Source organism: Pelophylax lessonae (assembly GCF_965119305.1).
Source record: "Pelophylax lessonae genome assembly, chromosome: 8".
Lineage (NCBI taxonomy): Eukaryota > Metazoa > Chordata > Amphibia > Anura > Ranidae > Pelophylax > Pelophylax lessonae.
In genome coordinates, this window is record NC_138775.1 from 177361527 (window position 1) to 177386614 (window position 25088).

The 25088-nt window shown below is 42.7% G+C and overlaps 1 protein-coding gene across 2 annotated transcripts in view; it reads left to right on the top strand.

The window, feature by feature from the left end:
* Nucleotides 1-25088, top strand: part of OLFM3 (olfactomedin 3) — a 369646-nt gene that overhangs the window by 189844 nt on the left and 154714 nt on the right. The window lies entirely within an intron of this gene.

Below are 25088 nucleotides of genomic sequence, written 5' to 3' on the forward strand. Positions count from 1 at the left end.
AGACACTGCTTTACTTATGGAAAAAAATAGGCTCAGCACTAAGTTACACTGAATTGAATTAAAGTGTTAAACAGTTTTGTCTAGGGATAACTTTTTAACATTATTTAAAGTCCAATGGGGGCAGTAATGTTGCCATTCTAATAGGCACTCTTGATTTTGGATGATTTTTTTTTCTTTGCTAAAGCTTATTTGGAATAATCTTTTTTTTTATTATTATGATTAGTATTTGTATATTTGTTTAGATGTGAAAAAGTGCAGATGATGAAGTCTTTCAACATATTTGGTGCTGATTAGTGTGCAAAGGGTTAATTTACGCATATGATTGCCAAATTAAAGATGGAACAGCGGCTCCGATTTCTCAATGTGAGATTTTAAAGTAGCTTCATTAAGTATTTAACGATGGATGTTTCAGCTGCGGATATGTTTCAGCTGTTGGGAGTGCAGTAAGAATATTTTCAAATCTCTCTAGGATAGGCAGAGGAATCTACAGTATATTTTTATTCCATACAATCTGGTCCGCTAACAGAAAGGATTATACTCTTTAAAGGAAGTAACCCTTCCTATGGCTTGCAGAAGTGTGGGAATTCCAAAAATGGTTAACTCTGCACTTACAGGATCTCTCCGTTTTATTCAGTTATTGTTTTGGCATATATTAATCTCAGTGGTTTGAGATATGGAAAGCTTTGATCTAATGTTGGAAGTTGAAAAATTGAAGAAACAAAAAGTTTGCTTTAAATGTAACAAGGACTGCTGGTACCAGTAAGGAACTGAACATTTTCCAAAAGGTGCAATAGTTACTTCCGCAGCATGTAAGAAAAATAATGACAGTAGGTACAATTGACAGACTTTATTAGCTCACTACCTTGCAGTATAAAATTAATTGAAATGGTACAGTAAGACTTTGTTGTGAATCAGCTGGTACAACAGTGGAAAGTGTCGTCCCCAATGAGACTCCCGTATAGTAAAGGCATTCGTTTTTACCAAGTTTTTTTTTTTTTTTTAGTCATCTGATGGTTTTGATTTAGTTCTAAAATGTATGTTGATATGGTTCTTGCTTTAAACACCTAAATGTAGTCGGATTCATGTACCACTAGCTCTGGAGCAGTTAAGTATAACTCACCATGATGGTCATAGTTCCCTGGAAGCAGTATGCAGCCCAAGAGCCATAAAATGCCAGCTTCTATGTGATGTTTTCACACATTAGCTTTGATTTATGATTTCTTTCAATAGCATACAATAGAGCAACAATTCATTATGGTGCTTAAAGGCAAAACTCTATGGTATTGCGTGAAGCAGCTGCTGGCTGTGTCATGGTCGCTTTTAGGGGCCAATTTGTATTGTTCTGTGTTATGTGTGTTTTCATGCTCTTTGGTAACACGTGTTGTACTTACATGCGGGGGGCTTCCATTTACTTCTTAAAGCCCATTCCATTGTCTTTTTTCTGCAACACAATTAGTAATACATGCCAGTGTGCAATCTTAATAGCATTAAAGGGCCCCGGGCAATGCAGGGCACTGGGGCCCTGCCTACACAATCATCCACGAGAATAAAAATGCAAATGATCGATAAGGCTATATTTATTGGTACAGCAGTTAAAGGCTAATGACAGCTTCTTAGTTCGGCGGCTGGGTCCGGTGAACACACACACAGACAGTAGTCAGACTCGACTGTCCTGTGTGTGCCTGTTCCCGTGGAGGTGGACAAACATTCCTGCAGTTGTGGGCTCCCCCTCCATGGCCCAAGTGGCCTTTCAGCAGCACAGGGTTGACAGGCGCTTGTCACCTGCTAAGTTCGGTGGCAGGATGCACACGGGAATCAGGATTAATGCTTGGCTGAGGCTGGGTCGCTGGGCAAGTGGGGCTTCCCAGCGTGCCCATTCGGTAAGATGGTCCTGATGCATGCACATAGGTGTGAATAGGATTTATGACTGTAGAACATAGACAAACCAGCCACATAGGAAAAAAGTGAGATTACTTTTTAAATTGTATTTTCATGCAGTAAAATGTATGTTTTATGGTTGAATCATGCCTATGTATTCTTCCTCCTAATTCATTTTCTATTAAGATCAATGTAAATGCATCAAAACGCATGTCAGTTTATGGTAACGTGTGTTTTCACGTGTTAGCAAACTACATTGCCGTGTGTTTTATATTAAGTGCTGATGGGCATCGATGCCCATCATGATGCATTGATGTAAGTCATGGTACATGTTGACTTGCATCTTAACATGTGCATTTTGATGCGTTTCCATCAGGATTTCCTAATTGGCTTTGGGTGACATTCACAGATTAGGCTTCCAAGTTTGGTCATTGCAGATCACTCAAGGTATCATTTTGGATAGGCATTACCACTTGCTTACTGGGCACTTAAACCTCCTTGCTGCCCAGGCCAATTTTCAGCTTCTGCTTACATCACATGATCAGCTATCATTGGCTGACAGCTGATCACCTGGTAAGGGGCTGGGATCTCATGGACTCGCTGATCACAGAGCACATCGTCTGGGCACCACCCGCGACCTGCAGGAGTCGTACAAGCAGCAAAAGCAGGTGAGGACGTACATGGATGCCCTCCCGGACATTTAGGCCCACGCTGTAGCTGTCTTTCAGCTATGGTGCGAGCGCGACGAGGTTAAAGCAGTGAGTGAACACAGTAGCCAGGATCCTCAGCCATGGGGAACAAATTCAGGTTCAGAAAAACTTAAGGGAGTTGATGTGTCTGGCATTGATGTAAATTAATATGCATTGAGGGGTGGTGTGTTGTCAAAATGTTAGGTTGGGTATGTTATTTGGCTGTAGATGTGCATTGACAACCTATAGAAAATTAATGATTCCACAAAAAAAGACACATCAACAATGAATGGCTCTCTTACGCTTTGTATTTTGCAAGTGACAAGCAAATGCTTCCATCTCTTTCTGGATGTGAATTGAACTGTTTAGATGTACTCTAATCCTAGGTTCTCTGAAGGCACCTACATTGCATTACTGGAAATTGTTTGCACTGGGTATGAGGCACTTTGTACTGTATTTGCTTGTTTATAGATACCTCCCACCTTTTTGAGATGGGAACGAGGGACACCTATTACCCAAAGTTTTTAGGCATAGGACACACCTCCTGCCACACCTCCTAGCAAACATAGTCAGGTTGAAAAAAAGATACAAGTCCATCTGGCTCAACCCATAAAAAACAAAAAACAGTAAAGAAAACCCAACCATACAATCTCATAAACACAATTCTATGTGTTGATCCAGAGGAAGGCGAAAACCCCAGCAAAGCATGCTCCTATTTGCTACAGCAGGGAAAAAAAATCCTTCCTGATCCCCCGAGAGGCTATCAGATATTCCCTGGATCAACTTTACCTATAAATATTAGTACCAAGTTATATTATGTACACCGAGGAAAGAATCCAGTCCTTTTTTAAAGCAATCTAGTGAGCTAGCCAGAACCACCTCTGGAGGTAGTCTATTCCACATTTTCATAGCTCTTATGGTGAGGAAACCTTTCCATATTTGGAGACAAAATCTGTTTTCCTCTAGACATAAAGAGTGCCCCCTTGTCCTCTGTGTTGAAATAAAGGTGAATAACTCCACACCAAGTTCACTATACGGATCTCTTATGTATTTATAAATATTGATCATATCCCCCTTAATCTCCTCTTCTCAAGAGAGAATAAATTCAGTTCCTCTAATCTTTCCTCATAGCTGAGCTCCTCAATGCCTCGTATCATGCCCCTTAAAGGAGAATTATAAAGAAAAAAAAATGATTAGTTAAACGCCACAAGTGCTTTTTTCCCTTTATATTGGCTTTGAATTTTACAAATGCAGCAATTTAGAAGCTGTAAAAAAGGTTTAGCACTGGAAACCATTTTGAAAGATAAATAGTGAACTTTATATACAACTATATAGATCAGACTAAACATGGACAAATGAGGAGGAAATAGGGACAGAGAAATGTTGTTCCAAATTATGGACTGTCCCTCCAAATCAGGGACAGTTGGGAGCTATGGTTTGAAAAGGCCTGAAAAGGCATATGTTGGCTTTTAGCTCTACATTTGTCACAGTATTTCTAGGACAATGTGGGAATATTTTGTGTATTAAAATGATTATTTTATCTTACCACTGCAAATGAGGAAGCTCATAGATTGAGAGATATCTTATTGAGCACAATGTAAAGACACAGCACAATGTAATGTACCACCTGGGCCCTTCACAATCAACACCGGACAGCGACAGTGGCGCACACATTCTTTTTCTGATATTTTCTATGTAGAAGAGAGAAAGATCAGTACCTGCTCATAGGAAGGTTTTCTTTTTCTTCCAAGATGGAAAATGTTCCTATGTGACAACTAGCACCTCTGACTGCCTAAGGGGCTTGTTATCGCTCTTGGGAAGAGGAGAAATGATGTGATGGTCGTAGGCGATGCACGAAATTCAAAGTTTTGCCTGCTTTTACCAGGACAGTTGTGAACATCCTTACTTAAAGCAAACCTACTGTGTACGCTGTCAACTCATGTTAACATGAACCTAAGTTAGCAGAGGTGAACAAGAGTAGCAGATTGGCTGGAACAATTATAATTTCTGGAGCAAATGCTATTGCAGAGTCTCTTCCCTGGCAACCATTGCTTAAAGTCAAGACTTTTGGTCATGTGATCTATACTGAAAAAAAAAGAGGATCTACAAATCTAAATTCTGATCCTTCTCTTCATCATAGATCATGTAAATAAATACTTACAGTGTGAAGCTTGGGGACATTTTTCTCAGGAGAAGGTAAGAATTTCAGCCCTCCTGTTACTCTATATTCCTTTTGAGCAAGATTTTTAGAGAAGACCTTGCTCTAAAATGCAAGGTTTACTTGTTACATCCAGGCCGTTGTCCCCTCTCCCCTTATGCTCACAGAATATCAGGGGTTCTGTTAATAGACAAGCAAAGTTCCTGTTTACCTGTTCCTTTGTCAATTCAAAGAATGCTTTGTTTTCTATGAACACATTTTTTTGTCAATGGACAAGAGGAAAGGAAAGGCAGGATAAATGTCAGCTCTTAGCTGCACTGCTAGAAAAAGAGGGCTGCCTGCAGTTTCTGGCATCAAACAAACATTAACTTTTACAGTAAACAGTGTTGATCCACATCTAGAATAATTATAATTAAAAGTAACTTGTTTGATTTGTTGTTAATGCAAAATATCCTTTTTTTTTTCTAAGGATCCTAGAGATCAAGTTACTAAACCCAGAACTGTAAAATCAGTCTGTATATGCAGTAAAGCATGCTTGTTATACTCACTGTGAAACCTAAGGGGTTAATCCTCAGTATTATGTAAAAAAGACTGTTTGATACTGTCTTCTCTGATCCTTTCCTTCTTCCACTGTCCCCAAACCATCTCCTCATAGGACAGAGCCTTGAGAGGAAGCTGGACATGGTCAGTTTGGTGTGTATTGGTAGAGAGTTTTTTTGTTTTTTCTTGGGAGAGTGCATGTGATCAGCACAGGGTCAATCAGCACTGTCCAGACAGAGGGTCAGGGGTACTGCAGCCTCATAGAACAATCAGAGCAGAATGAAAACTTCTCCAACAAGCTTTAACCAGATAGAAGTCACAAGACTGCTCTAACTGCTGATAAGAAAAGGTATTTAGCAGTTTATATTTACTAAAACGTTTGCATTTCAATGTTCTGTGTACTGTGGGAGACCAGATATAGTGAATGCATGGTCCTGGTTTTGGTAACACTTTAAACACCTCTCCCTGAAAAAATCCTAATGAAAGTTTACTATAAAATCTGTACATTCCACATATTATCATATACCAAACCTAAGGAATTTCAAAGAATGTGTCTGGTGATCCTGCTGTTTCACACAAAATAACATTCTTTTCTGGGCCTAGGTTAACAACACTATTCAGCCACTTAAGAAATGGCAGATCCCCTCAGCACAGTCAGGATATTTTCTGTTTAGGTTTCGTTCATTCTTTTCACTCCCTCACCATCACCCACCTCTATTCTCATGTAGGCGAGCATGCCACATATCCTGCTCCTGCAGCCTCCTGAAGTATCTCCATCACTTATCCCAGGAGGCTTCAGAAGTAGGGACATACAGCACCAGGTGGGCAGATCTGGTGCATGTCATTATGGGAATAGGCAGATGGCTCATGATGACTGAGGAGGACCAAGCTGGTGGTGCAGGACCTGGGCTGTGACACCTGAGAAGTGGATTGTAGCAAGAGAACATTAGATCCACTGGGCAGGTGAGTATATGGATGGAGGAAAGGCCATCATGAGGAGGTTTAAAAATTAATAAGGGGTGTGAAGTTCCTCTTTAAAGGAAACATAAATCTAATTTTTTTTTAGAGTAGAGGAGGGTAAAAACTGTTAAGATTTCTTATGTTATCTGTGTCTCCCTGAGGAGATTTCCCATAATTTGCTGCCTCTTAGACACAGCAGGCAGTGAGAATAAATCCTCTGTTAGACAGTTGTCAATGAACATGTTACCACTGGAAAACATACCTTTTGTTCCGGTAACGACTCAAATTGCTGGATTTTACCTCACTTTTACTCATGTTGACAGCATTCAATGGGGACATAAAAAGCAGTGAAGACCTGGCAGAGTTTCTAACCCCATACCACTCTAGCCAAACAGAAAAAAAAAAAGGTTTGACTTTAGATACACTTATAAGGCTGGATATTAATATTTAAAACATTGTGAATTGTAACTGGAATACTGGTCCTACTAGCCAAAGGGTCTATGCACAATCCAAGCAATGTGTATTCCATACCTTTTGGCTGCCTTTTTGCCCAAACAATCCTAGTATGGGAGACACATATAGGCTGTGAGAGCTGACCAAGCTTTCTAAAAATTCTGGTTACTTGGCTGCTATGTTGATCTAATTATCTCAATACTTACTCAAGAGTACTTCCGCCTTTGACTTCACTAGGTGTACTGTATACTCGTGGGTCAATGACTTAGAAAGTATAAGCCGCTAGATCAGCATGAGATCCAAATGGCATTTTCAGAATCAGAGGTCAGTAACTGAAGTCTACTAAAAGTGTTGGATCAAAAGAATAGCATGCTAGCCACAGAATAAGCATTTTCAGAAGTAGGAAAGCAATGGCAGACCATACATTTCTCAGTATGCCTTCTCTAAAGCAGAACTTTACTGTATCTGAGCAACATAAACTGAAAACACTATTTAATTTATTTGTAATATTCAAAGAAAACTTCTATATCCAACCATGTCCCCATGCTTTGTTTTGTTGAGAAATTATCCCTACCCGCAGCAATTCTAACTGCAGCCATCTTGGGTAAGGGCACATGATTTATGTAGCATTTACTTCCTGGAATTAATCTGCCCTTAGCTCAGGCATGTAGGCAGGAAGGTGTACTCCGCTGAGAAAGCCCCTCCTCCCCTCTTCAAGATAAAAGAAAAAGATGCCTGTGAAGACTCCTGGCCTGGGCCTGAGCCAGAAATTAGGGAGCCACTTAAAAAGGAAAAAAAAGAAATGACTGTAAATATAATATACCTTCCTATATATTTACTAAGACTAGCAGCATAAGCATTAAAAATAGTTAATGTTGATTGAGAGAATTTAGTTCTGCTTTAAATCCATCTATTGTATTAAAATATTTTTTCACTTTAAAGAGTTACATGGAAAACACAAATCTGCATTCTAGAACTGAACTGCCAGCCAAACTTCACTCTTTGTGGAAAATGTGATGTTTTGAGGCAGAAAATCAAAATCAAATTGGTAAATAATATTTCTTACCTTCCTGCTGCCTTGCACAAACTATTAGGTTATCCACGGTCCACGGCGTGCATTTGAAATACTAAAAAAATGCTTGATACCATGGAGAAATTTTACCATGGATACCATTATATCCTCTTCTTGTATGCAAAATGTATTCATTTAATAAACAACAATGTTGAAAAATAGTTATTTATTGGTCATATGTGCTGTGCCTCATTTAAAGCCCCACTGCCCCCTAATCTGCATGCAGGGGCACCGGGGCTTTTTTTTATTTTTTTTTTGGTATCACCTGATTAGAGCCAGAGGCTCTAATAGGGCAATGCAAAGGGTGGACCTGGGGAGCAGAGCAGTGTGTCCCGAGCCCACCCATTGTGTGACAATAGCGAATAAAGATTCGCTATTGTCACACGGATCCTCCTCCTGGCCAATTAGGGAGAGCGTCTGATTGAAGAGAAGTCGGCTGCCAGGACACTGAGGAGAAGGCACAGTGCTCCAGGACTCCAGGTAAGTGCACTGGTCTGGGAGGGGGGCACACTGCATTGAAGGGGGTACGCACGCACGCACGCTGGTCTCTGCATGTATGCTGGTACTACATTGAAAGGGGGCATGTACGCTGGTCACTACATTGAAAGGGGCATGTACGCTGGTCACTACATTGAAAGGGGCATGTACGCTGGTCACTACATTGAAAGGGGGCATGTATGCTGGTCACTACATTGAAAGGGGCATGTACGCTGGTCACTACATTGAAAGGGGGCATGTACGCTGGTCACTACATTGAAAGGGGCATGTACGCTGGTCACTACATTGAAAGGGGGCATGTACGCTGGTCACTGCATTGAAAGGGGGAATGTACGCTGGTCACTGCATTGAATGGGTCATGTACGCTGGTCACTACATTGAAAGGGCCATGTACGCTGGTCACTACATTGAAAGGGGGCATGTACGCTGGTCATTACATTGAAAGGGGCATGTACGCTGGTAACTACATTGAAAGGGGGCATGTACGCTGGTCACTGCATTGAAGGGGGCATGTACGCTGGTCACTGCATTGAAAGGGATATGTACGCTGGTCACTGCATTGAAAGGGGGCATGTACGCTGGTCACTGCATTGAAGGGGGCATGTACGCTGGTCACTGCATTGAAAGGGGGCATGTATGCTGGTCACTGCATTGAAAGGGGGCATGTATGCCGGTCACTGCATTGAAGGGAGCATGTACGCTGGTCACTATATTGAAAGGGGGCATGTATGCTGGTCACTACATTGAAAGGGGACATGTACACTTGTCACTACATTGAAAGGGGGCATGTACGCTGGTGACTGCATTAAAAGGGGGCATGTACGCTGGTCACTACATCGAAAGGGGGCATGTATGGTGGTCACTGCATTGAAAGGGGCATGTACGCTGGTCACTACATTGAAAGGGGTCATGTACGCTGGTCACTACATCGAAAGGGGGCATGTATGCTGGTCACTGCATTGAAAGGGGCATGTACGCTGGTCAGTACATTGAAAGGGGGCATGTATGCTGGTCACTGCATTGAAGAGGCATGTACGCTAGTCACTACATTGAAAGGGGGCATGTATGCTGGTCACTACATTGAAAGGGGGCATGTACACTGGTCACTGCATTGAAAGGGGGAATGTACGCTGGTCACTCCATTGAAAGGGGGCATGTACGCTGGTCACTGCATTGAAAGGGGCATGTACGCTGGGCACTGCATTGAAAGGGGGCATGTACTATGGTCACTGTGCATTGAAAGGGGGCATGTACGCTGGTCACTGCATTGAAAGGGGCATGTACGCTGGTCACTGCATTGAAAGGGGGCATGTATGCTGGTCACTACATTGAAAGGGGGCATGTATGCTGCTCACTGCATTGAAGGGGGCATGTACGCTAGTCACTACATTGAAAGGGGGCATGCATGCTGGTCACTACATTGAAAGAGGGAATGTACGCTGGTCACTGCATTGAAAGGGGGCATGTACGCTGGTCACTGCATTGAAAGGGGGCACGCTGGTCACTGTGCATTGAAAGGGGGGTCACTGTGCATTGAAAGGGGGCACGCTGGTCTCTCTGCATTGAAAGGGGGCACGCTGGTCTCTCTGCATTGAAAGGGGGCACACTGGTCTCTCTGAATTGAAAGGGGGAACACTATACCTTAATTACTGAAGGCCCCTTTCAAACTTTTGCAACCTCAAAGTCACGCAATTTTTTACAGCGTTTTTTTGCCGCAAAGCAATGCCTATTACATTTTTACATGTACGCTGGTCACTGCATTGAAGGGGGCATGTACGCTGGTCACTGCATTGAAAGGGATATGTACGCTGGTCACTGCATTGAAAGGGGGCATGTACGCTGGTCACTGCATTGAAGGGGGCATGTACGCTGGTCACTGCATTGAAAGGGGGCATGTATGCTGGTCACTGCATTGAAAGGGGGCATGTATGCCGGTCACTGCATTGAAGGGAGCATGTACGCTGGTCACTATATTGAAAGGGGGCATGTATGCTGGTCACTACATTGAAAGGGGACATGTACACTTGTCACTACATTGAAAGGGGGCATGTACGCTGGTGACTGCATTAAAAGGGGGCATGTACGCTGGTCACTACATCGAAAGGGGGCATGTATGGTGGTCACTGCATTGAAAGGGGCATGTACGCTGGTCACTACATTGAAAGGGGTCATGTACGCTGGTCACTACATCGAAAGGGGGCATGTATGCTGGTCACTGCATTGAAAGGGGCATGTACGCTGGTCAGTACATTGAAAGGGGGCATGTATGCTGGTCACTGCATTGAAGAGGCATGTACGCTAGTCACTACATTGAAAGGGGGCATGTATGCTGGTCACTACATTGAAAGGGGGCATGTACACTGGTCACTGCATTGAAAGGGGGAATGTACGCTGGTCACTCCATTGAAAGGGGGCATGTACGCTGGTCACTGCATTGAAAGGGGCATGTACGCTGGGCACTGCATTGAAAGGGGGCATGTACTATGGTCACTGTGCATTGAAAGGGGGCATGTAGGCTGGTCACTGCATTGAAAGGGGCATGTACGCTGGTCACTGCATTGAAAGGGGGCATGTATGCTGGTCACTACATTGAAAGGGGGCATGTATGCTGCTCACTGCATTGAAGGGGGCATGTACGCGAGTCACTACATTGAAAGGGGGCATGCATGCTGGTCACTACATTGAAAGAGGGAATGTACGCTGGTCACTGCATTGAAAGGGGGCATGTACGCTGGTCACTGCATTGAAAGGGGGCACGCTGGTCACTGTGCATTGAAAGGGGGGTCACTGTGCATTGAAAGGGGGCACGCTGGTCTCTCTGCATTGAAAGGGGGCACGCTGGTCTCTCTGCATTGAAAGGGGGCACACTGGTCTCTCTGAATTGAAAGGGGGAACACTATACCTTAATTACTGAAGGCCCCTTTCAAACTTTTGCAACCTCAAAGTCACGCAATTTTTTACAGCGTTTTTTTGCCGCAAAGCAATGCCTATTACATTTTTCTGTTTGCGCCCCCCCCCCCCCCCCAAAAATTTTGAGCACCAGCCGCCACTGAGCCCCAGGACAAATTAATTAGTTGCATGGAGATACCATGGAGGAAATACAAATCCATGAACCCTTTTGGCCCTGGCATTTTTGTCATTGCTGAAATGTTGTGGTTGTCACTCTCTATAAAAATATGACGTGCATCACATCTTTTAAAATTTGATGAAGTTGGTCCTTTTTTGTGGCTGTTTTGCACACAGTATTAGTAGAGACAAAAATATCCATTTCACCTGCAGTTATGCATGTCACCAGAAAATATCATTCCAAATGGTAAACAGATGATTAAGTGGTGTAACCAGTGGCGGCTGGTGCTAAACATATTTGGGGGGTGCAACAATCCCCTCCAGGTCTGCAAACAGAGGCCTCCAGCGGTCATGGCTGCCCTGATATCTGGCGCCACAGCTTCTGTGTTAACCCGGTCTTCTTTCCATTTTCAAAATCTTCAGCCTTCTATCCTGATTGGCCAGGGTGAGAAGCCTGAAATCAATGCCGAATATTGATTTGGTAATATCACAAGTGGGGGAGTTTGGGGCGCAGTGCTATGCGCCCTGAGGCAAACATAAAGCAAACCAATTAGAGCCTCAAGCTGACAAATGACAGACCTAATAGACACCTACTAGTCCAGCACCCCGCACAGTGTAAAGCCACATACATGGAATGATCGATTTGTAAATATATGATAATATCACTAAAATTTTTAAATTTTAAGAGGTTAAAAAATGTTAGTCATATTATTTGTTTTTTAAAAATAAATTGTTTTAATATTTAGTTATGCAAACTAGGGGGGCGGCTTCACTGCGCCCTAAATGGACCGGCCGCCACTAGGTGTAACCAACAATAATAATAAATAAATATTACCAAAATGTAATAAAGCGACTCTAATAAACTAATAAAGACTCCTAATATATACTTCTCCTGAAAGTCTGTTGAAGAGCTACATCAGACAGAATCTTCACATCCGAAATACTGGATGTGTTGGATGCCTGGACTCCTAATGTGAGCTCTGGTTCTTCCTGCCACCCCTACATCACTTGTGTGCCCTAGGATGCACCAGATACAAACACAGCAGGGGACAAGGGCGCTGACACACCTAAAATCATAAGATGATGCAGATTCTACTGGAAGCCGTAGCTTTGAATAGGAAAGTGAGGACTTTCTGCCCACCATAGAGGCAAATATAAGGAGACTTCTTCTGCAGGCTGAAGTTTTAGATCTCTTTTTCAGATAGTCATTTCAAAAGGTACAGAGCACATTCATCTACAGCAACTTGTTAATTGCCATCTTTGTCAGCCATGTTAAAGTAGAACTAAAGGGAATTTTTTTTTTTTTTTTGCATTTTGGATAGATTGGATTGCATGGATAGATTTTGGATTGCATTTGTGTCCTACTGGGGAGATTTCACTTCACTTTCTGTCCAATAGCCAAAACAGGAAGTGAGAGGAAACCCCTCCAAATTGAGGAAATTTGTGGTTGTCACCAGAGCTAGTGTCCTCATTGGAAGCTTTCCCTTCTATTCCAGTTCTGGGGAACAACCTAAAATTTGGGATTTTATTTTACTTTCATTATTCGTGATAACAGAATAAATATAGAGGGTAATTCTCCCTAACCAGTGGTTCTAAACCTCAAACATAAAATATGAACACAGCATATCCTTCTATCGTGTGTACTTGCCTCAGGTAATAGCAAGTGTAATTTCTGTCTGCTGTCTTGTTCCTCTGAATCACTTCTGACAAGTTTTCCTGGCATCAAGAGAAAAATGGTGACAGGGGAGGGACCTCCAGCAGATTGACAGCCTCAGCTCGGTTCCTGTGTGCTGTATGGAGGTGGGTGTGTCTCTTCCCTCCAATCAGCTCCCAGAGCTCTCCTCACTGAGCTCTGCAGAGTGTAACTTCAGCACTCCTCCCCCTTTTTTCTGAACTTTCAGACAAGCTTTAAAATTCTGGGCTTTGAATGGATGTAGAAATGAGAAGACTGCATATAGACAGGTACAACTTATGTAGGAGATTTTTTTTCATCTCTGTGTAGCACCTGAGGATAGTCACTTCACTAGGTATATGTAAGGTTTTACATATAATGTAGAATTATTTTTCAGTTCATTTGTATTGTACATAATTAGTCATTGAATGGAGTAACCATTTCATTTGATTCTTTTGGTAAAAGACACCTGTCATGAAAAAATATGACAGCTGCCATTGCTGACATGGAAGATGCACACACATAATGCTGCAATATTATTATTTTATTGATCTGCGTACCTATTTGGGTCATAATTCATAGGTATTTCACCAACCCTCTTTTATTCTTTTATTTGGAGCCTGCAGTACTACAATTATTTGTAGTGGGTTTTTTTTACATCTTTGATAAAATATTATGATATACATAAAAATATTTTTCTAAAAAAAAAAATTGTATATATATATATATATATATATATATATATATATACAGCCTATACATATTGTTATTGGGAAAACCCAGTGGTTAATGGTTATTACTAAGGTTTCATATTCGTTTTTTCCTTGTTACTTGTTGATAACAGCCCATTTTCTGCATTAAGCCCCCGTTCACATAGGGGCGACACTACTTCGCACTGCGACCTCCGAGGTTGCGGTGCGAGCAGCGCGCCGCTACCTCAGAGCGGCCGCCACGGACTTCATAACATTGAAGTCTATGGCGGTCGCCTCCGGGTCGCCCCAAAGAAGCTCCGGACCCTTTTTCTAGGTCGGAGCGACTTGTGTCGCTCCTATTAGAACGGGTCCGCAGCTTCCCTATGGGAGGCGACCTGCGGCGACCTGTGAGGCGACCAGGTCGCCTCACAGGTCGCCCCAGTGTGAACCGGCACTAATAGCGCCTAACTTCAGCCAAAACTTTTTATTTTGTTTTGGATAGAACAGGGAAGGATTAAAGCTTCTGTCAGGTATTTTTTACCATCTGTGCCAGGACAGGTAGGGATGGGAAAACTCATCAGCAGAAGCACATTTTCTGTGGGGGGGTGAGTTTAAAAAAAGGTTTTGTCCCATACCTTCTGTGTACAAACCTAAAAAATCAGTTTGGGCTTTAAATTCCCTTGCCTTTTACCCACATACAGTATCTCACAAAAGTGAGTACACCCTTCAAACTTTGTAAATATTTTATTATATCTTTTCATGCGACAGCACTGAAGAAATGACACTTTGCTACAATGTAAAGTAGTGAGTGTACAGCTTGTATAGCAGTGTAAATTTGCTGCCCCTCAAAATAACTCAACACACAGCCATTAATGTCTAAACTGCTGTCAACAAAAGTGAGTACACCCCTAGGTGAAAATGTCCAAATTGGGCCCAATTAGCCATTTTTCCTCCCCGGTGTCATGTGACTCATTAGTATTACAAGGTGTCAGGTGTGAATGGGAAGCAGGTGTGTTAAATTTGGTGTTATCGCTCTCACTCTCTCATACTGGTCACCGGAAGTTCAACATGGCACCTCATGGCAAAGAACTCTCTGGGGATCTGACAAAAAAAATGTTGCTCTACATAAAGATGGCCTAGGCTATAAGAAGATTGCCAAGACCCTGAAACTGAGCTGTGGCATGGTGGCCAAGAACATACAGCGGTTTGACAGGACAGGTACCACTCAGAACAGGCCTTGCCATGGTCCACCAAAGAAGTTAAGTGCACGTGCTCAGCGTCATATCCAGAGGTTGTCTTTGGGAAATAGAACTGTGAGTGCTGTCAGCATCGCTGCAGAGGTTGAAGGGGTCAGTCTTTCCATGCTCATACCATATGCTGCACACTGCATCAAATTGGTCTGCATGGCTGTCATCCTGGAAGGAATCCTCTTCTAAAGATGATGCACAAGAAAGCCCTCAAACAGTGCTGAAGACAAGCAGACTAATGAAATGGATTACTGAAGCCATGGTCTGTGGTCTGATGAGACCAAGATAAACTTATATGGTTCAAATGGTGTCAAGCGTGTGTGGCTGCAACCAGGTGAGGAGTACAAATACAAGTGTGTCTTGCCTAAAGTCAAGCATGGTGGTGGGAGTGTTATGGTCTGGGGCTGCATGAGTGCTTCCAGCACTGGAGAGCTACAGTTCATTGAGGGAACAATGAATGCCAACATGTACTGTGACATACTGAAGCATGATCCCTTCCCTTCGGAGACTGGGCCGCAGGGCAGTATTCCAACATGATAACGTCCCTAAACACACCTCCAAGATGACCACTGCCTTGCTAAAGAAGTTGAGGGTAAAGGTGATGGACTGGCCAAGCATGTCTCCAGACCTAAACCCTATTGAGCATCTGTGGGGCATTCTCAAATGGTAGGAGCGCAAGGTCTTTAACATCCACCAGCTCCGTGATGTCTTCATGGAGGAGTGGAAGAGGACTCCAGTGGCAACCTGTGAAGTTCTGGTGAATTCCATGCCTAAGAGGGTTAAGGCAGTGCTGGAAAATAATGGTGGCCACACAAAATATTGACACTGTGGGCCCAACTTGGACATTGTCACTTATGGGCGTACTCACTTTTGTTGCCAGCGGTTTAGATATTAATGGCTGTGTGTTGAGTTATTTTGAGGGGACAGCAAATTTACACTGTTATACAAGCTGTGCACTCACTACTTTACATTGTAGCAAAGTGTAATTTCTTCAGTGTTGTCACATGAAAAGATATAATAAAATATTTACAAAAAATGTGAGGCATGTACTGAATTTTGTAGGATACTGTATGTGTAGTCACTGCTTAAAGGAAATGTATAGTGTTGTAGGATATATTTTATTTACTTTGTTCAGGTTTAAATGATTAGCTTTTTTTAGTCATATAAATATGAACTATTGCATATGAATATTTCATTTTTGCTACTTCAGGTGATCAGGTAGCTGAAAGTTTCAATTCCAGCTTTTACAATGATATACTGCTATGTTGTGAACAGCCTGGTCAGGCTGTAAAATCAGATCTGATATTCAGGTCTTTCACAAAACCCACATGCAGATGAATGAGTAAAAAATAGGGACAAACCCACTCCATTTGTTTGCAGATGCAGTCCAATTTTAGTTAGTAAGGAACAGTCAGTCAAGAAGTAGAAAAAGTTGTTTTCCTAGAAATGTAAGTATCATTGAAGCACCTTGTATTATATGTTTGTAAAATGTTGTTTTTTTACAAAGAATGATATATATATATATATAAAAGTTCTGTTCATAAAATGCTAAACATTAAAAAACAATTAAAATGATTTTAGCCAAAAAAAAAAAAGTTTAGTTTTCCTTTGAATACTGTGTTTCGGGAAACCAGACTCTAAAACCCTAAAGCTACTTACAAAGATTAGACAGCAGATGGCCATGCATGTGCAAAAGATCATTCTTCAGTAAGGAAAGGGGAGTGCTAAGCGCAATGGCTGTCTCAAGGGAAAATAATAGTGGTCGCTCTGGAATATTTATCCTGGCCGACTGACTTTTTTCCACAAGCAGACTCGGGGGGATCAGCAATTAGAGACATCAGGGACCTTCAAACATATGAATGTTCCCCAATCTGAGTGTAAACCCCAAGGTCAGAATAACATTCTGAAATATCTGTGGGCACCTTAAATGTTTTTTATCCCTCATGGCTATCTCCAACCATCGTTGGCATCTGCTCTGCTACTCCATATAAGATTGGTTTTTGTGGTAAGGATGTAAATGTGCATTGAAATGTTTAGTAAAGGAAACACTTTAGAATGTTTTATAGAAATGCTCTTTCACATTAGACTCCAGGGCAAACTGTCTCCTGAGAAGGTTCTTGGAAATTGCTGAAGTCAGATATAGATATTTCTATGCAATTCTAATTGATGTAACTCTTGCATCGCCAAAGCTTAAATAAACTTCACCACAACTACGAAGGAGAGAAATTCAAGTGGAAGCTATGGTCTGATTTCCATCTCTGAAATCTTAAAAACAAGTCTTTCTTTGGATGATAAAATGCATAGCTGAAGTGCTATGGGAGTTTTCCAGTATCACTCTTGGAATTCTTTGATTTTATTACTGGTGCCGGGAGATGAAGCTGTCAAAGTAATGGATTCTTCCTGGAGGATTAGTTAGATGAGACCGTGCACACCCTGAGCGTGCATTAAGCCACTAGCTGGAGCCGCACACTGTCCAGGAAATGGCTTAGCATAAATTATGTAAACAGAGATAAGTTGTTAATGCTGATGGCTCCTTGTAATTTATTTGCAGGATCAGTTCTAAGAATTTAGGGTACATCTGCAAGTATTAATTGCAGTTATCAAATGGCCTTAATGTCCAGGGACATGATCTTCATTACAAAAATTGGTCTAAACGATGATATACTGTAAGTGGATGTTATTGTGACTTATTGTATTATGTAAGTGTTAGCCCGTAATAGTTATTAAAGAGGAACATTTCTGATGCAAAACCTAATATTTCATCATTTAGATCAGTAAAAACATCATTATGGGAGTATGGGGAAAAGGTTTGCATGTAATACATTGAGATTTATAACATACTTAGATGTACAGTACGTTCTCAACAGAAAACTCTTTTATAAATGATATGAAAATGTGTAATTAGGAGCTACACTATAAGCAAAATTATTAGAAAACACATCACCCAATCCAATTAGTTGCAAGCTTCTACTTTGCTAGGTGCAGTTTTAAGCTAGGATCTTATACAAAAAAAGGGCTTGGCATACCATACCTCCCGGCTACCTCAGATGAGGAAGAGGTACATCTTTTAGTACAAAGTGTACAGGCAAAAGACACATACCTGTCTTCATCCCCCTCCCTCTACCAAAATTGGATATTTTAATTATTAAAAGTGTTTTTTTTTTAATATTTTTGTGCTGCAGGCGGGTGCTTCTTATTTTCTCACCTAGTCCACATGTGTGCGCAGATGTGCTGAAGGGCTCTATCGGCTTTGGCACATCTGCGCACATGCAGGTTTCCATTTGCAAGCATGTGAGCATGGTCCTGGGCATGCATGAGAACAGCACAGTATGTGTGTGGATGCACCACAGGCGCCAGCAGATGTCCTGGACAAAAATGGTGGCAGAGCCATGATCAAGGGGAATGAAGTGCACCTTGAAGGATCGAAAAAGGTTCGGCGAACATGTCACCACTGCGCCTGGCTAGCACAGTGGTCACTTGATCGGGAGTTGGTCCCGCTGGCTACCGATCATTAGTGGGGGGACTGCGAGCTGTCATTGACAGCTTGGTCTCTGTGCTGGGGGCACACAGTGAGCATGTTCTCAGCATAGATTCCTTGGCCACCCAGTGACACCCATATGTGTTACACAACAGATTAAGCTTGTCTGTTTTTGAAATTTATATTGGGCCAGCTTGATTACCTATAATTATTTAAAGGAGAAGTACAGCCAAAGCTTGTTTGGCTATACTTCTCCTGTGAATCACAGGAGTGCAGTTCGTTCTGCACTCCTGTGACCCATTTTCAGCAGACAGTGGGCTTCAGCCCACTGTTGACTGATGTCACAGAGCCAGTCAAGGCATAGGAAAGATTGCAACCATATTGTCGGGATTTGCCCATATACCTGGACTGGGACCCGGCTCAGCCTCTCAGCGAGCTGCTGAGAGCCTGAGCTGACCACACCTGCCCCCTCCACAGTCCAGCACTCCAGTGAGTGGGAGGAGGGGTTGGGGCAGACAGTCACTAGTTCTCTGCTTAGGGAGCTCTGAGAACCGAGCAATCAATGGTGTTTAATCACTCGGTTCCCAGTGTTTTTAAATTTCACGTCTTTAGGGCTGCAGGGTAGCAGTGGCGGCTGGTGCTCAAAATTTTTGGGGGGCTCAAAAAGAAAAATGCAATAGGTATTGCTTCGCGTCAAAAAACATGGTAAAAAATTGCATGACTTTGAGGTCATTGTACAGGCATGGCACAGGTCATGGTACAGGAGATGGTATAGGCATGGCACAGGTCATGGAAAGGGCATGGCACAGGTCATGGCACAGGTGATGGTATAGGCATGGCACAGGTCATGGCACAGGTGATGGTATAGGCATGGCACAGATATGGTATAGGCATGGCACAGGTCATGGTACAGGCATGTCACAGGTCATGGTACAGGAGATGGTATATGCCCCCTTTCAATGCAGTAACCAGCGTACATGCCCCCTTTCAATGCAGAGACCAGCGTACATGCCCCCTTTCAATGCAGAGACCAGCGTACATGCCCCCTTCAATGTAGTGACCAGCGTACATGCCCCCTTCAATGCAGAGATCAGCGTGCATGCCCCCTTCAATGCAATGAACACTGTGCCGTGCCCCCTTAAATGCAGAGTTCAGCGTGCGTGCCCCCTTCAATGCAATGAACATTGTGCTTTGCCCCCTTCAATGCAATGAACACTGTGCTGTGCCCCCTTCAATGCAATGAACACTGTGCTGTGCCTCCTTCAATGCAATGAACACTGTGCTGTGCCCCCACAATGCAGAGTTCAGCGTGCGTGCCCCCTTCAATGCAACTGTGCTGTGCCCCCTTCAATGCAATGAACATTGTGCTGTGCCGTGCCCCCATCAATGCAGAGTTCAGCGTGCGTGCCCCTTTCAATGCAGAGCGCCACAGCATTGTCCCAAATCATTGCAGAGCACCACAGTATTGTCCCCAATCAATGCAAAGTGCCACAGCATTGTCCCCAATCATTGCAGAGCACCACAGCATTGTCCCCAATCATTGCAGAGTGCCACAGCATTGTCCCCAATCAATGCAGAGCGCCACAGCATTGTCCCCAATCATTGCAGAGCGCCACAGCATTGTCCCCAATCAATGCAGAGAGCCACAGCATTGTCCCCAATCAATGCAGAGTGCCACAGCATTGTCTCCAATCATTTCAGAGTGCCACAGCATTGTCCCCAATCATTGCAGAGCGCCACAGCATTGTCCCCAATCATTGCAGAGCGCCACAGCATTGTCCCCAATCAATGCAGAGCGCCACAGCATTGTCCCCAATCAATGCAGAGTTCAGCGTGCGTGCCCCTTTCATTCGCTATTGTCACACAATGGGTGGGCTAGGGACACACTGCTCTGCGCCCCGGGACCACCCTTTCCATCGCCCTATTAGAGCCTCTGGCTCTAATGAGGTGATTGAAAAAAAAAACATTGCACTCCATGCGTCTGGCGTCCCTACATGCAGATTAGGGGGCCATACGGACGGATGGGGGGGGCAGCGCCCCTGCGCCCTCAACACACCAGCCGCCACTGCAGGGTAGTCTGTTCTATATACAGGAAGTGTTTTCCTGTTTTGGTGGTGCGTGATCAACTTATTCTTTGGTGCACTGAAAAAAGGTAGTTGCCCACTTGATACCTCCACCTTTCAGAAAACATTTTATATTCTTTTCAGTGAGTAAAAGGTGTTCCCTAAATACAATCTATTGTTATGCAGAGAATTCTGTATTCAATGCACACATTTCATGAATGGTGCAAGTGCACAGCGAGCAACTCTTTTTGTTTAGTGTAGCAGTGTTGCTCTAGCAACGAAACAGGAAAGCATTTCCTATATATGACACAGACTACTATGATGATTTTGAGAATCCATGCAGCCCTCCAGACATGACATATCAATCAATCCAAATAATTAAGTTGATCCAATGTAAATTTTACAAATCGATTATTCCTGAAATTCTTCTTTAAGCCGCATGTACACACACACACACACACACACACACACACACTAATACTGTACACCCTATGATTGCACTGTATCATGTTAAAGGGACATAATGTACATAGCAAACAATGTACAAAAATGTTCTGATTGAAACAGCCATACCCAGTGACCTAATGGGTTTTGTTTTTGTTCATTTTGCAAAATAAATGCTTACTTACCTTAGTAGAGTTAAAGACAATGAAATACGCTCAGATTCTAGAGAAGTAATGTTGAAGGTACCTCATTCCTGGCGGTGGATGGCGGCGTCCGACTCACTTTGGGTTTTTTCTTCTTTTGGATGAGCCCTGGAACCTAATCTTGTTTTTGGATTATTTGCTATCCAAAACGCGGCTTTACCTGGTTTTGTAAGCCCTCTTTGTACCTTCCATCTTACCCCACTGCCTGGCACATATTTTTGCCTGTTTTTACAAGAGACAGCTTGGGCCCCGGCATATTCAGCATTCTTTGCCCGTCCAGGGGAGAATACCTACCTTGTTGCCCTCTGGTCTCCTTGGTTTCCATGTTTTAGCAGCCATACAGTCACTATATTGTTTGATAGTGCACATCCCTATACCCCTGAGGAAGCGGACCCCCACGAAACATGGCGGGTAGTGGGTATGCGATCTGAGGATTTCACAAATCATAACGAGGTTCACGCCCGGATATCTGTGATTTCCTGTTGTTTGCTATATCAAATTACTAGATACATGTATGAGATGTGTATATCTATATACATATTGATGTAATATGACTTGCTACTTTGTGTTCTCTTTGGATGTTCTTTTTAACATTTTGTAATAAAGTAAGTAGATTTTTATAATAAAGGTGTCGTTTATACATTTACTTCTAGTCATAGACGGTATCATTAAAATCCCGTTGGTTGCCCTACTCTCCTATTCCTCTTGTTAGCAGAGTTAAAGATGAGTAGACTTCTATATTCTAATGATAATCAGGGAAAATGACTAAAACAGGATTTTTGATTACATAAGTTATTAAAAGAATATACTTGTAGGCAGGTGCCTACTGTATAGTATGTTCTGTTGTTAGGGTATGCCTATGTGTTGTCTAATTTTATAGCTGGTTGGCACTGTAAGGCACGGAAAGGTGTTAGGATTTTCTTGCTGAGTAATTTCTTCCCCTGTGTCTGTATGCCTTCCTTTTTGAAGGGTATAAATACAGGGGAAGAGCTGCCTTGTGGTCGCTGTGAAGGATGGGAAAGGATGCGAGAGGACCTGTCTGCATGATGTGAAGAACTGGCTTGGAGAGTTGCCCTTCAGTGGGACCCGATCCAGGGTCCCACCAACATAAACTCACAATTAGCGATGAGCCAAACACCCCCGGTTTGGTTTGCACCAGAACACTGTGAAAAGGGGAAAAGTTTGTTAGAACATGCAAACCTTATTGAAGTTTTTGGGACTCGAACATGAAAAATCAAAAGTCCTAATTTTAAGGGTTTAAATGCAGTTTATTGCCCAAAAAAATTGTGCATGGGGGTCTGGGTACTGCCCTGGGGGAAATGTATCAATGCAAAAAATGTTTTTAAAAACTATCATTTTTACAGGAGCAGTGATTTTAATGATGCTTAAAGTGAAACAATAAAAATGAAAAAATCCTTTAATTATCGTGCCTGGGGGGTTCCCTTAATGTACCTGTAAAGTGGCACATTTGTGCAATGTATGTAGCCTGCTGCAGCAATACTGACATTTCTAAAGGAAAAAATGTCTTTTAAACTTGCGTTGCGGCTGTAATGTATTGTCAGCTCCCGGCAATAAGGATAAAAAACATGAAAAAAACATGAAAAAAACGTCATGGGGTCACCCCCCCCCCCCCCCCATACATACCAGGCCCTTTGGGTCTGCTACATATTTTAAGGGGAACTTCACGCCAAAATTTTAAAAAAAAACAGCGTGGGGTCCCCCCCAAAATCCATATCCATATCCGAGCAGGCAGCCTGGCTGGATAGGATAAGGATGGGGCACCCCCACCCTCCTGAACCATACCAGGCCACTTGCCCTCAACATGGGGAGGGTGCTTTGGGGTGCCCCCCAAAGCACCTTGTCCCCATGTTGATGTCCCCATGGGGACAAGAGCCTCTTCCCGACAACCCTGGGCTGTGGTTGTGGGGGGTCTGCAGGTGGGGGGCTTATCGGACATTGTGCTGTGATTGGCCAAAGCATACAAGTCATGTGCATGATTTGGTCAATCATCAGACAATCAGTAATTTATTCACTGCATTATGGGACGCTCATAGGCGAGTGAACTTCCCGCTGAGCACCCCATTTGTTTGTGTATTCAGCGAACACATGAACGTTCGATGTTCGAGTCGAAATTTCGTTTGACTCGAGCTTGAAGCTCATCCCTACTCACAATACTCTTACAATCTAAAGGACAATGTACTAAATCAGGTATGGGTAGCATCACAAGAAGGGGCAGAGAAAGGGTACAACCAATTGCAAACTATAAATATAATGCACAGCCAGAAGGGACTTTGTCTTATGAAGATATTCTGTATGTAATGCAGCTACCTCATGTTATATGAAACAATGGTCAGTAAATAGAGTTTGAAGCAAAAAGAATGATTTGGTCTGAAATTCTTATGCAGTATGTTAAAGGTACTTTTAAAGGGATGTAATCATGATGTATTTACAAAGAACTGAAAGTTGGGAGCAAACAATGGTTAACCCTCGGGTTAAGATAAGGAATGATCATGTAGTGACAAATGTAACCAAATTCACCCTTTAGGTTGTGTAGCTACAACTATCTAGTCAACCTTTATGGTTGGGGAGCAGAGGTGCTGCAAGAAGGGGTAGTAGTGAGCCAGCAGTGGAGGTGACATGGGCCCTGATAGTGTGGAAGCAGGTGGTACTACATGTTCCCCACTTAGTGGCTTGGTCTCCACCATACTGGAGCACAGGGCCTGCCTAGGGCTTGCACCTGGGGCAAGGAATGCAAGGCCTTGCTATGTGAAGTACGGTGGCTTCCCTATGTGCCTTTGGGCAGAACACACATGTTCAATTTCAAGTCAAGATGTGAGAAAGGCTGGTGGAGTTGAGTACATACAACGTATTGCTTTCTCCAGATGCTATGGAGTCCTTTGTTAGGACAGGTAAAAATAGACCAACTCAGGAGAATACATGTGGCCCTTCTGCGAGTGCGCGGGGCTACAGTGGAGAAGTGTCTCCTGGATGCCCCCACCAAGTAAGTGACTTAAGTGTATTTCTCGATGGATTTTCAAATGTGCAAATCCATCTTCCAACACACTTGTGCAGTATTGCATTGTAACCACTGCAGTATCTCATATTATTAGCTTCCCAAAGCAAATATGCTCTAAATTCAACATATACATAATGGAGAAACTATAGGGATCCATATTCAAAACTTATGTATATGTACCCTTACAGGAACTATGTCATAAGTTTCAACTTTAAACCCCCGCTGGCATGAGGCACTTTCTTATTTCTGGATCTTATGCTAATAAGACATAGGCTAAGCCATGGTACAGTTTCTTATATTTCTTGAGGATTCTCTTGGTGAGTTCTGCATTATGGCTTTCTCAGTGCCTATGCCTGCTGTAGCCATTGTGAGATGGTTCCTCTCTCTTTGTTTGATTTAATATTTTGAAAAATGCAAAGAAAGATAACATAATATTCAAATATGAGCAGGAGCAATCAAAATATTCCAGCAGGACACTAACGGAGATGTGAATCATGGAGAGATCTCACTGTACTAGTGTCGGAGACATATACTGTAGAAATCTTGGACCTGAACAGTCTACCAGGTTCAGCCTATAAATAGACTTTTCATTTTGAGTGGCCCTAACCTTTAAATTCAGGTAGTTTACTAAAGTGTTAAATATTTCTTTAGGAATGTTGTTAAAATAGCAGTCTATACTATAAAATTTCAATATTAGATCTGATTGGCCTAAAGTACTCTAGGCAAGGGGCAAGGCTGTCTTATTGGATAGGCCAGTATGCTCTGCAAGTACCATATTATGAAAGAACCCTCTATTAAAAGCTTAATCTCAAAATAAGTATCATAAATGACCAGTGCAGTGGTCTCTGAACTTTGCCCCAGGGGCCAGAAGCGGCCCTTTGTTTGCTTTTATCTGGCCCTTGCGGCACTACTTTCATCCACTAGTTCCAACAATGGGACAAAATTCCTCCAACTGACAT